The sequence below is a fragment of the Octodon degus genome, unplaced genomic scaffold (assembly GCF_000260255.1).
Source record: "Octodon degus isolate 3935 unplaced genomic scaffold, OctDeg1.0 scaffold00040, whole genome shotgun sequence".
Lineage (NCBI taxonomy): Eukaryota > Metazoa > Chordata > Mammalia > Rodentia > Octodontidae > Octodon > Octodon degus.
In genome coordinates, this window is record NW_004524616.1 from 14,367,946 (window position 1) to 14,377,031 (window position 9,086).

Consider the following 9,086-nt stretch of genomic DNA (forward strand, 5'->3'; position numbering starts at 1 on the left):
ATGAGTATATGTTCAAGTGGCATCCAATTCAATATAAAGGCCTTGAGTTTATCATTCTTAATAGCTGAATAATACTCCATTGTGTAAAAGTACCACATCTTTTTTGCCCATTCCTCAGGTGATGGGTATCTTGGTTATTTCCAAGATTTGGCTATCACAAATTGTGCTGCTGTAAACATAGGCACACATATTTCACTATGATATGATGTTTTCAGATCCTCTGGGAAAATTCCCAGTAGAGGAATAGCTCCTTTAAATGGGATTTCCAGTCCAACTTTTCTAAAGAGTCTCCACACTGATTTCCATAACAGTTTCACCAGTCTACACTCCCACCAGCAGTGGAGAAGGGTTCCTTTTTCCCCACAGCCTCTCCAACATTTGTAGTTGGTTGATTTCTTTATGATAGCCATTGTTTTTGGTGTGAGATGATATCTCAATGTTGTTTTAATTTGCATTTCGCAGATGGCTAGTGATGTGGAGCCTTTTTTCATATATTTATTCGCTTCTTTATCTTTGTGGATTTTTTGTCTTGTTTATCTGTCTGTGATACTGTGGTCTTAACTGAGGTCTCAGATTACAATTGTATTGTGCTTATTTGATTTCTTTTGTCTCTTAATATCTGTCTTTTACCTTTGGATGTGCTGTTATTTGATGTATATGTATTTATAATTGTTATCTCTTCCTCATAGATTATTTCCTTCACAAGGATGTAATGACATTCTTTGTCTCTCTTGATCAGTCTTAGCTTGAAATCCAATTTGTGTGCAATTAAACTAGTTACTGCTGCTTTTTTTTCAGGTTGAAGGTTATGCTTTTTTTCAGGTGTACTTAGTCATGGAATTAAATTATCATATTTCTCCACCAATTTTGAAGGATAGTTTTGTGGGGTGTGTCACTCTGAGTTTGAGGTTGTTTTCCTTTTGGGCTTGAAATACTTCACGTCAAGCTTTCCTTGACTTAGGAGTTTGTGTTAAGAAGTTTGCTGTAGTTTTGAAACACTTTTTTTTAAAAAAAAAATAAGTGATTTGTTTCTTTTTATAGTATCTTTTAATATTCTGTCATTGTGCTGAATTTCTGTAATCAGGACTATTAAAGACCATGCATTAAATTTTTCCTATCATGGCTCATTGGAATTGTATATGCCTCAATTATCTGTTGGCCCAATTATTTTTCCATGCTTGGGAAGCTTTTGTTATTATTTTTGTGAACAGGTTTTTTTAATATTGTTTGCTCTGTCTTGGTTTTTAATTGATCAATCTTGTGTTACCCTTCTTTTCATCATCCAGACACTATCAGATTGGTTTTTCATGGTCTCTATTTTTTAAGAAATCCTTCTTTTCATGATTACTAACTGTAATCCTATCTTCTAAATCCGATGTTGTGTCATCACATTGGTTCTTTCTGTTCACTAAATTCATTTGTTAAAAAATTTGGTTCAGTCTTGATATTTCTTTGTGGGTCCAATAAAATTTATAGTTTTCTATATATCTCATTTAATCTGTTTTATGGATTCCATTTCTTTCCTCTGTTGGGTGTTCGTGATTTCATCATTTTCCTCAGCTCTAACTTCAAAGAAAGTGACAAACCTGATGATCTTTTAATTCATTTCATTACTTAGTCCATTAAAACATTATATGTAATTGGATAGAGATACTATATGAAGTGTTCAACTTAGATTAAGATGAAATATTTTTAAATAAAGTCAGCTCATTTCAAGCAAATGTAGCCTAGAACAAAGTTTAGCATAATGTTCTTGTTAAAGGTCAACCAGGGCTGCTTGTCACCTGTTATGATGTTAGTTTTCTGAATTTTGTGTGTTTTCTCAGCTTATAATATCCATTCATCAAATAAAACAATAATACAGATGTTGATGTGAATTTATTTTGTACATATCATTACTATCTAAATTTTTTTTTCTATCCATAGATTTGTTTCCTGTCTATACTACCTTGTGTTTTTTCATTCAAGAAATGCTACTTATGAGGCTGGGGAGATAGCTCAGTAGAATAAGCACCTGTCTGATAAGCGTAGGGTCCTGAGTTCAATCCCTGGTACTGAAAGAAAAAGAAAAAAAAAAAGAAATGCTACTTAGGAAGAAAAGAATTCTTTTACTAAGATACAGTACAATCTTCCATTGAACCAAATTTTAAGAGTGCCACCAGCCACTTTGAGACTCTTACGTTTGGGGATCAAAAGAAGAAGTAATAAATTTACTAATATACTAACTGAGGTTATTTACCCTGATTAGCTTGAGTTCCTAGTTTTATTAATAATGGAAATTAAAACTTAACTACAAATTTATGTGGGTAAAAGTTTTAATTGGAAAGTTAGAGGAAATATGGGCAAGGACTGCAGCTTAGATAGCTAGAAAGGCAAGAGACCGACTTTCAAAGATTAGCCAAGCCGGAATCTGGCTGACCTTTATCTCATAACTCTGGAGTCTTTCTGGCTGAGGGGATGTCTCATCTCCAGGGAGGTCTTCTGTGTGTCTCTGGTGGCCTCGGGTGCAGCTCCACCTTGCTGAGGTTCCAACAGATCACAGGCTCAGGAAATGGCTGGAAACTCACAGACATATTCAATGCTTCTGGAAATCCTAAAACTTGAAGGGGGTGAGACCATACAAACTCAAGGCTAATCAATCCTGTTTTGCTGACTTTTAGACAGATACCCTTAAAATGATGTGCATGCCTATGTGCAAAGTGGAGAAGAGATTTGACCCAAAGTTTTAATTTAAGAAAGGATAAAAAAGTACTCAAGTTTTGTTCTGTTTTTAGCTACGTATTATTCATCAATAGGCCCAAGTGAAAATCAGGGTTTATAGAAATAAATGGCTTTTTATAGCCTGTTTGTCACAGTATAAAACACAAATCATGCTTTGAATGAGTTATAGTTAAGAGCCCATGCCTATTTCCTATGCATGTGGTTGTCTTTATGCATCAGCATCAATTACTAACTGAAAATTTGCAGCTACTCTACAGTGGAGATGAGGAAGAGAATTCCTGGAATATAGGAAGCCTTGCAGGGAATCTCTTGGTATTATCATGCCCTGTGATGTAAATAAAAAATGATAATATGCTAATCCAAGAAGTACTATTAGTAGCCCAGATCCTTGAGGAGTGAAAGTTTGGGTCACTCTGTCATTGGAAGGGATTAAAGGAGGTCTGAAAGAGGAGGTAAAGAACTTCAACTTACCCAAAGAAAATATTCACTGACTACCATCCCAGAAAACATTTTAGAATAGTTAGTAAGAGGCACTGAAAAGATTTATTTAGGATGCTACCAAGTGCCACCCAATGGAAAGGCAATATGGTATCCTCATCCACCTTATTCTCCATATTTGTGGCTTCTGGCTCTTCCCTAAAGTCAAAATGACCATGAAAAGCAATTGTTGTGAATCAGTTCAGAACACTGAGGCAGCCACATCAACACAAATGCATTATATTCACAGAAGAACACTTCTAGAACTGCTTCAGAAAGTGGCAAGAATGGTGGAATAAATGTATTTGAAGGTTTTTTTTTAATATTTAAAACAGAGTCTATAGGGTCTCACTACACAGATCGGACTTGTAGTGATCCTTCCTGTTTTTCAGCCTCCCAAGCTCTGGGATTACAGGTGCACACTACCAGGCCCAGGCCCATTTGCTGTCTCAGTGTGCCCGGGGGGGGGGGGGAGTGGGGTAGAGCAGCATGGCAGGCCAGGAATTAAACTCCTGCCCCCTGCATTTGCCTAAGCAGGGACTTTAATCCACTGAGCTATCTGGCTGGCCTTCTGGGATAAATGTATTTGATGTGAGGCAGATTGATAGCAAAGGTTCTCTGATGTAATAAAAATTTAAATTATAAGCATTAATCATATTATTTGATCACATCATATTTATAAACTACTACCTACGATGATATCATAGTATTTAAGTTACTGAATGTCAAGTAAAAAAGTAAACATTACCCAAGAACTTTGTTTTGCTTCTGGAAAATGTTAGCATGTATGTAGTATTGTATGTTATACTGTAAGTAGAAGTATGACCCTGGTCTTTTCCATACTTGGAGATTAGTTGTGGTTTACAACTCAAGATGTGTACCAGTTTGTAAGGACAGGCTATGAGGTTATTTTTACATGTCTGTTTGACTATTCCAAAGTATCCATGTATTTCCTCAAGAGCCAGTGTAGGTGCTATGAAGATATTTTGTAGGTGTGTCTAATGTAGTAACTGGTTGATATTACATAAAATAAAGTACACTCCATAAGGTAAGAGGGCTTCATAGCTGTAATAGCTATGCCTTAAAAAATAGTTGAAATGACTCAAAAAATAAAAGTGAGGGCCAGCAAGATAGCTTAGCAGTCTAAAATGCTTCCTTAGGCAAGCATAGACAACCACAGAGACAACGGTTCGATCTCTGACACCACCTGCCACACCTGCCCTGCCTCTGAAGGAAGACTGAGCCAGCCATAAAAAAAAAGTAAATAAAACTAAAAAGAGAAGTTCAAAAAAAAAAAAAAAGCCAAAAAAAATTGTGCCTCAAGAGATTCCAGCCGACTAACCTAGCCTGAACATGATATATTTCAGCTCTCATAATCTAATTCTTTAAAATAAGTCAATCAATCAATATTTATGTGTTTATGTGAGAAATATACATATATCTATATATCATATATAACCTAATATTCTATATAAATATAAATTTTAAATATAAGCACCTCTACACACACACACACACACACACACACACACACAGCTCTAATTGATATGCACCTGTAAAACACCCCCCCAAAATTAAATATCTGAGTGTGGACATGGTGGCCCATGCCTATAATCCCAGCTCTTGGGAGGCTGAAAACAGGAGAATCACTATGAGTCCAATCTGTGTAGTGAGACTCTGTAATACTGTATTAAATACAAAAAATAAAAAATAATAAAATAAAATAAATATCTTTTCACTGTTTTTCTTTTTATTAGTATTAATTTTGTTACATTTTATTACCAAAAAATGTATGCTTAATTTACTGAGTCTAACAATACAGATTAGCAAAAGTAAAATACTAAAACTCTTGATTTATCTTCCCTCTAATCTCACTATTCACTATCTTGTTATATTCTTTTTCATATTTTTCTCCATAAAACACAAGTGCATATTTGTGTTCATGTATCTAGAATTCATTTTGCTTCATTTTTAAAATGTTTATAGTCTATCTAATAATTTACACTTCTTTTTATTAAGCAATATTATATATAACTTCTTGTAGGCAAGCATATACATAACCTATTTTAAAATTGTAGCATAGGGCCAGTGAGATAGCTCAGCAAGCTAAGTGCCTGCTTTGGCAATCACAGGGACCAGGGTTCTATCCCTATTCCTGCAATGCTGCTGGCCCCACCCCTGGGGTGTGCTGAGTGCAGGTGTAGTGGCATATGCTTTGTAATCCCAGCACTAGGGAGGCTGAGAAAAGAAGGATCACTAGGAGTCCGATCTGCATAGAGAGACCTTGTACCAAATACATATATGAGAAAAAGAAAGAAAAAACAAAACAAAACAATGCTCTACTCTAGGTAGAATACAGGTTAAAATTGTTGCACAGAAGTCACTATTTTTGCCATAACCTAACCAACCATTTTTCCCTATTGATGGCCTTCTGGAGTTTTAAATGATTTTTACTGGTTCAAATAATTCTGTGTAAAAATATATGTACTTTCAATTTTACATACTCCTGTTTTCATATCTTTAAAAGTTGAGATATTTTGTGAAAGAATGTGGTGGTTTATCTTGATTAGTAACATGATTGGTGTGAGACAGGCCTAGGACACTAGTGATGCACAGTGTGTCTCAGTGGGTCTGGACAGGTCACGATGGAGTGACCCTGAGGAATAGTTCTGGTCATGGACTCCTTCCTCTGAGAGCACTTCCCTGCACAGTAGGAAATGAGCAGTTTTGCTCCATCATTTACTTCCACCATGATGTTCTGCATCACCTCAGGCCCACAGCAATGGAACTAGTTTTCAAATCTCTGAACTGTGAACCAAAGAAACCATTTTCTCTGTGAAGTTATGTATGTCAAACATTTTGTCCCAGCAAGAGAAAAACTGACTAATATCAAGACTATCAGTTTTTAACTAATTGGTTTTGAAACTGTCTCATTGCTATTTGTTTCTCAATAAAATTATTTTTTTAAAAAAACTATCAGTTTTAAAATTTCAAATTTGTATTGATAATTTTCTTTTATAAAAGTTGTAGGGGAAAAAAAAAAGTTGTAGGGGTCGGGTAGATGGCTCAGTAGAATAAATGCTTGCCTAGCAAGCACAAGGGTCTGAGTTCAATCCCCGGTTCTGCCAAAAAAAAAAGTATTGGTATAAAAGTTGTAGAAATTCGTCATTCTGATAGCTAAGCATCTTGCCAACATCCTTACCAGCACTGCATAATAATTTTCAATGTGATAGGGAAAAGCCTGAATCTCATTTATATTTTATTTTAAATTTACATGGTACTAAAGTGGTTGATCATATCTGACAAGAGCAGGGGTGTTCAGGGAGGTTTGGCTCTAGACTGATTGACCATATCTTCATGTGATTGAGATGATTGAAATTTCTATCATTTGTCTATTTTTTAATAGAATATTTATTTTGTTCTTCTTAATAAAAAACAACCTCCAAGTGATATTCATCTATTCTGAATATGGACTTTCATTCTCTCTACAGCACCCATAAAATGAATCAGTCAATGTTTAAATATCTCACTGTAATTTAGTTGAGTGGACATCACCATCCTCTCATAGCTAATGAGAAAAAGGAAGAAGATAGGTGATGATGGGGTAAACTTTGGAATTCCTGTTAGAATGCAACAACTAAAAAAAGTCTAAAGAAAAATCATCTTGTCAAATTCTTCAAACTAGAAATGGATTTAGACTGCAATATAGACCTAATGCCCAGCTTGCAGAATTGCAGAAGTTTCCAATTTGGTGTTGCTCCAGGTTAAAAAACATAGCAGCTGAAATATGTGAACTGGAATCATTTGCCATCCGTTCCTAATATAATGACTGATTTCCCACTCTGGAAGTAGCGAGCTGCAGGCAATGGGTTTGAACTCAATCCAGGTGGATGGGGGCCAGACACATTAAATCTAAGGGAGCTATTGCACAACTCCCTACAGAGACTGTGCAAATAGTGTAGCTGAAGTGCTTTCTCTATGCTGTGTAACCCAGCCCTTTTGGAAACCTGATTCATTCCTTGCCCTTTTCTGTAGTACTCATAGTAAGGAAATACACTAAAAGGTGACCAAAACCATAATAAAAGTCATCAGGTGTGGCATCCAAGAATTACCCTCTTTACTTTTAGTTTTGGAAGAAAAATTTTGAAATGTCCTGATGAAGCTAGCTTATAATAATTGCTCATCAGTGTTATTTTCCTTTTGTTAATGCCACTAATGTCATTAGTGTATAAATGAAATCCAGGAGCTGATGGTTAGTTTAAATTTATGTTGTATTCTGTACGGCTCCCCCTGGATTTATTAAAATCTGGCTAAATTAATGCTAAAGAAGTTTTAGTTGTACTTCCATCCAATTAGGCCACCAGAGTGAAGCATGCCTCCCATAGGTATATCTTCAAGGATTAAATTTTGCATGCGCCCCACCCAACTATAATACCTTTTTTCAAAAAGAAGCCTGTGACACAAGAAACTTCTAAACTAAAACATTGTGGTGCATTTAATCCAAGGCTTACTGTAGCTCCAATTTTAGTCTTTACAGAGATGGAGGTGTTACTGTTGTCACAGTTCCAGGGAAAAAGTAATTTTAAGAATACATGCAAAATTTCCCAAGTCATCTAAAACTAAGGCTTGCCAAAATGAACTAATGTGTTAAGTATGTAGATACAATTTTTTTCTAAGTGGAAATGTTTAAGAAATAACTTCTATACTATTCATCTTTCCTTGTAAATTTGTTTCCAACTGCAAACTAGAAACAATGGAATAGTTCGTAATTGGCAAATAAATCCTAAGGTATGACTTGAGAATCAAATTTGCAAAAACACAGCGTTTGGTGCATTACAAATCTAGGGTAATGAGAGCCTGAGAAACTCAAGTAAGGATTGTATTACAAATCCTGGGAGAATCTGGCAAGAAATTGGAAGCTGAAGCAAAGGGTCAGAATAGGTTTTATTAGGTAACCTACTGTCAGAGTTGAATTTTGCTTTTGTTTTCTAGATTTTGGTTTCTAAATGGTTCCTTAGATGAAGCAACTTAGTTTAAACAGGATTTGGATGGGCTCAGCTCTAGGAATTAGTAACCAATTTGCTTTTAAGGGTCATATTTCATGTTACACTTAATAGGTATCACATGTTTTTAGTTGGTCTTTTCTATATATTGATGTTGGCTTACAGGGAAGAAGAAATCAAATAATGAACCACCATGATTCTTAAGAGATTGTATCCATAAATCATGTATAGCTATAACATCAGTGTTTGTTTAAGGATACAATTATATAGCATGCCATAAAATGTGTGTGTGTGTGTGTGTGTGTGTGTGTGTGATTTGTGTCTAAAAATATTCTTTTAGGGCAGCAGTCTAGTTGCTGGCCTGTTGACCTAAGGAAAAACATCTGGCAATTAAATGGAAAAATTGTAGGGTTAATTGATAGGGGAAAACTAATAGGATTCTGGCTGTGCTTGAGATCAGGATATGACCTCTGAGATATCATGGGTTGGAAACTGGAAAACGTTTTATATGTTGTACTTGAAAAAATATTTGAAGCAGCACCACATGTCACAGTTAATCAGTGTCAAAATGTGTTGCTCTGTGGCATTGGAAAACAAGCAAGAGGTACATGAAATGGAAATAAGTTTGCACCATTGTTGTAACTTGACTTACTGTGAACATCACAGCAAATTCATCTGTTGAAATCACAACTACAAATGTGACTATATTTGTAGATGATTTTAAGGAAGGAATCAAGGTTAAATGAGGTGAAAGTGTGGGGCTCTTATCCAATATGACTGATGTGATCATGAGAAGAGAGATAGTGAATCTCTGCCTGCTCTCTCTCTCTCTCTCTCTCTCTCTCTCTCTCTCTCTCTCTTCTCTTCTCTTCTCTCTCTCTCTCT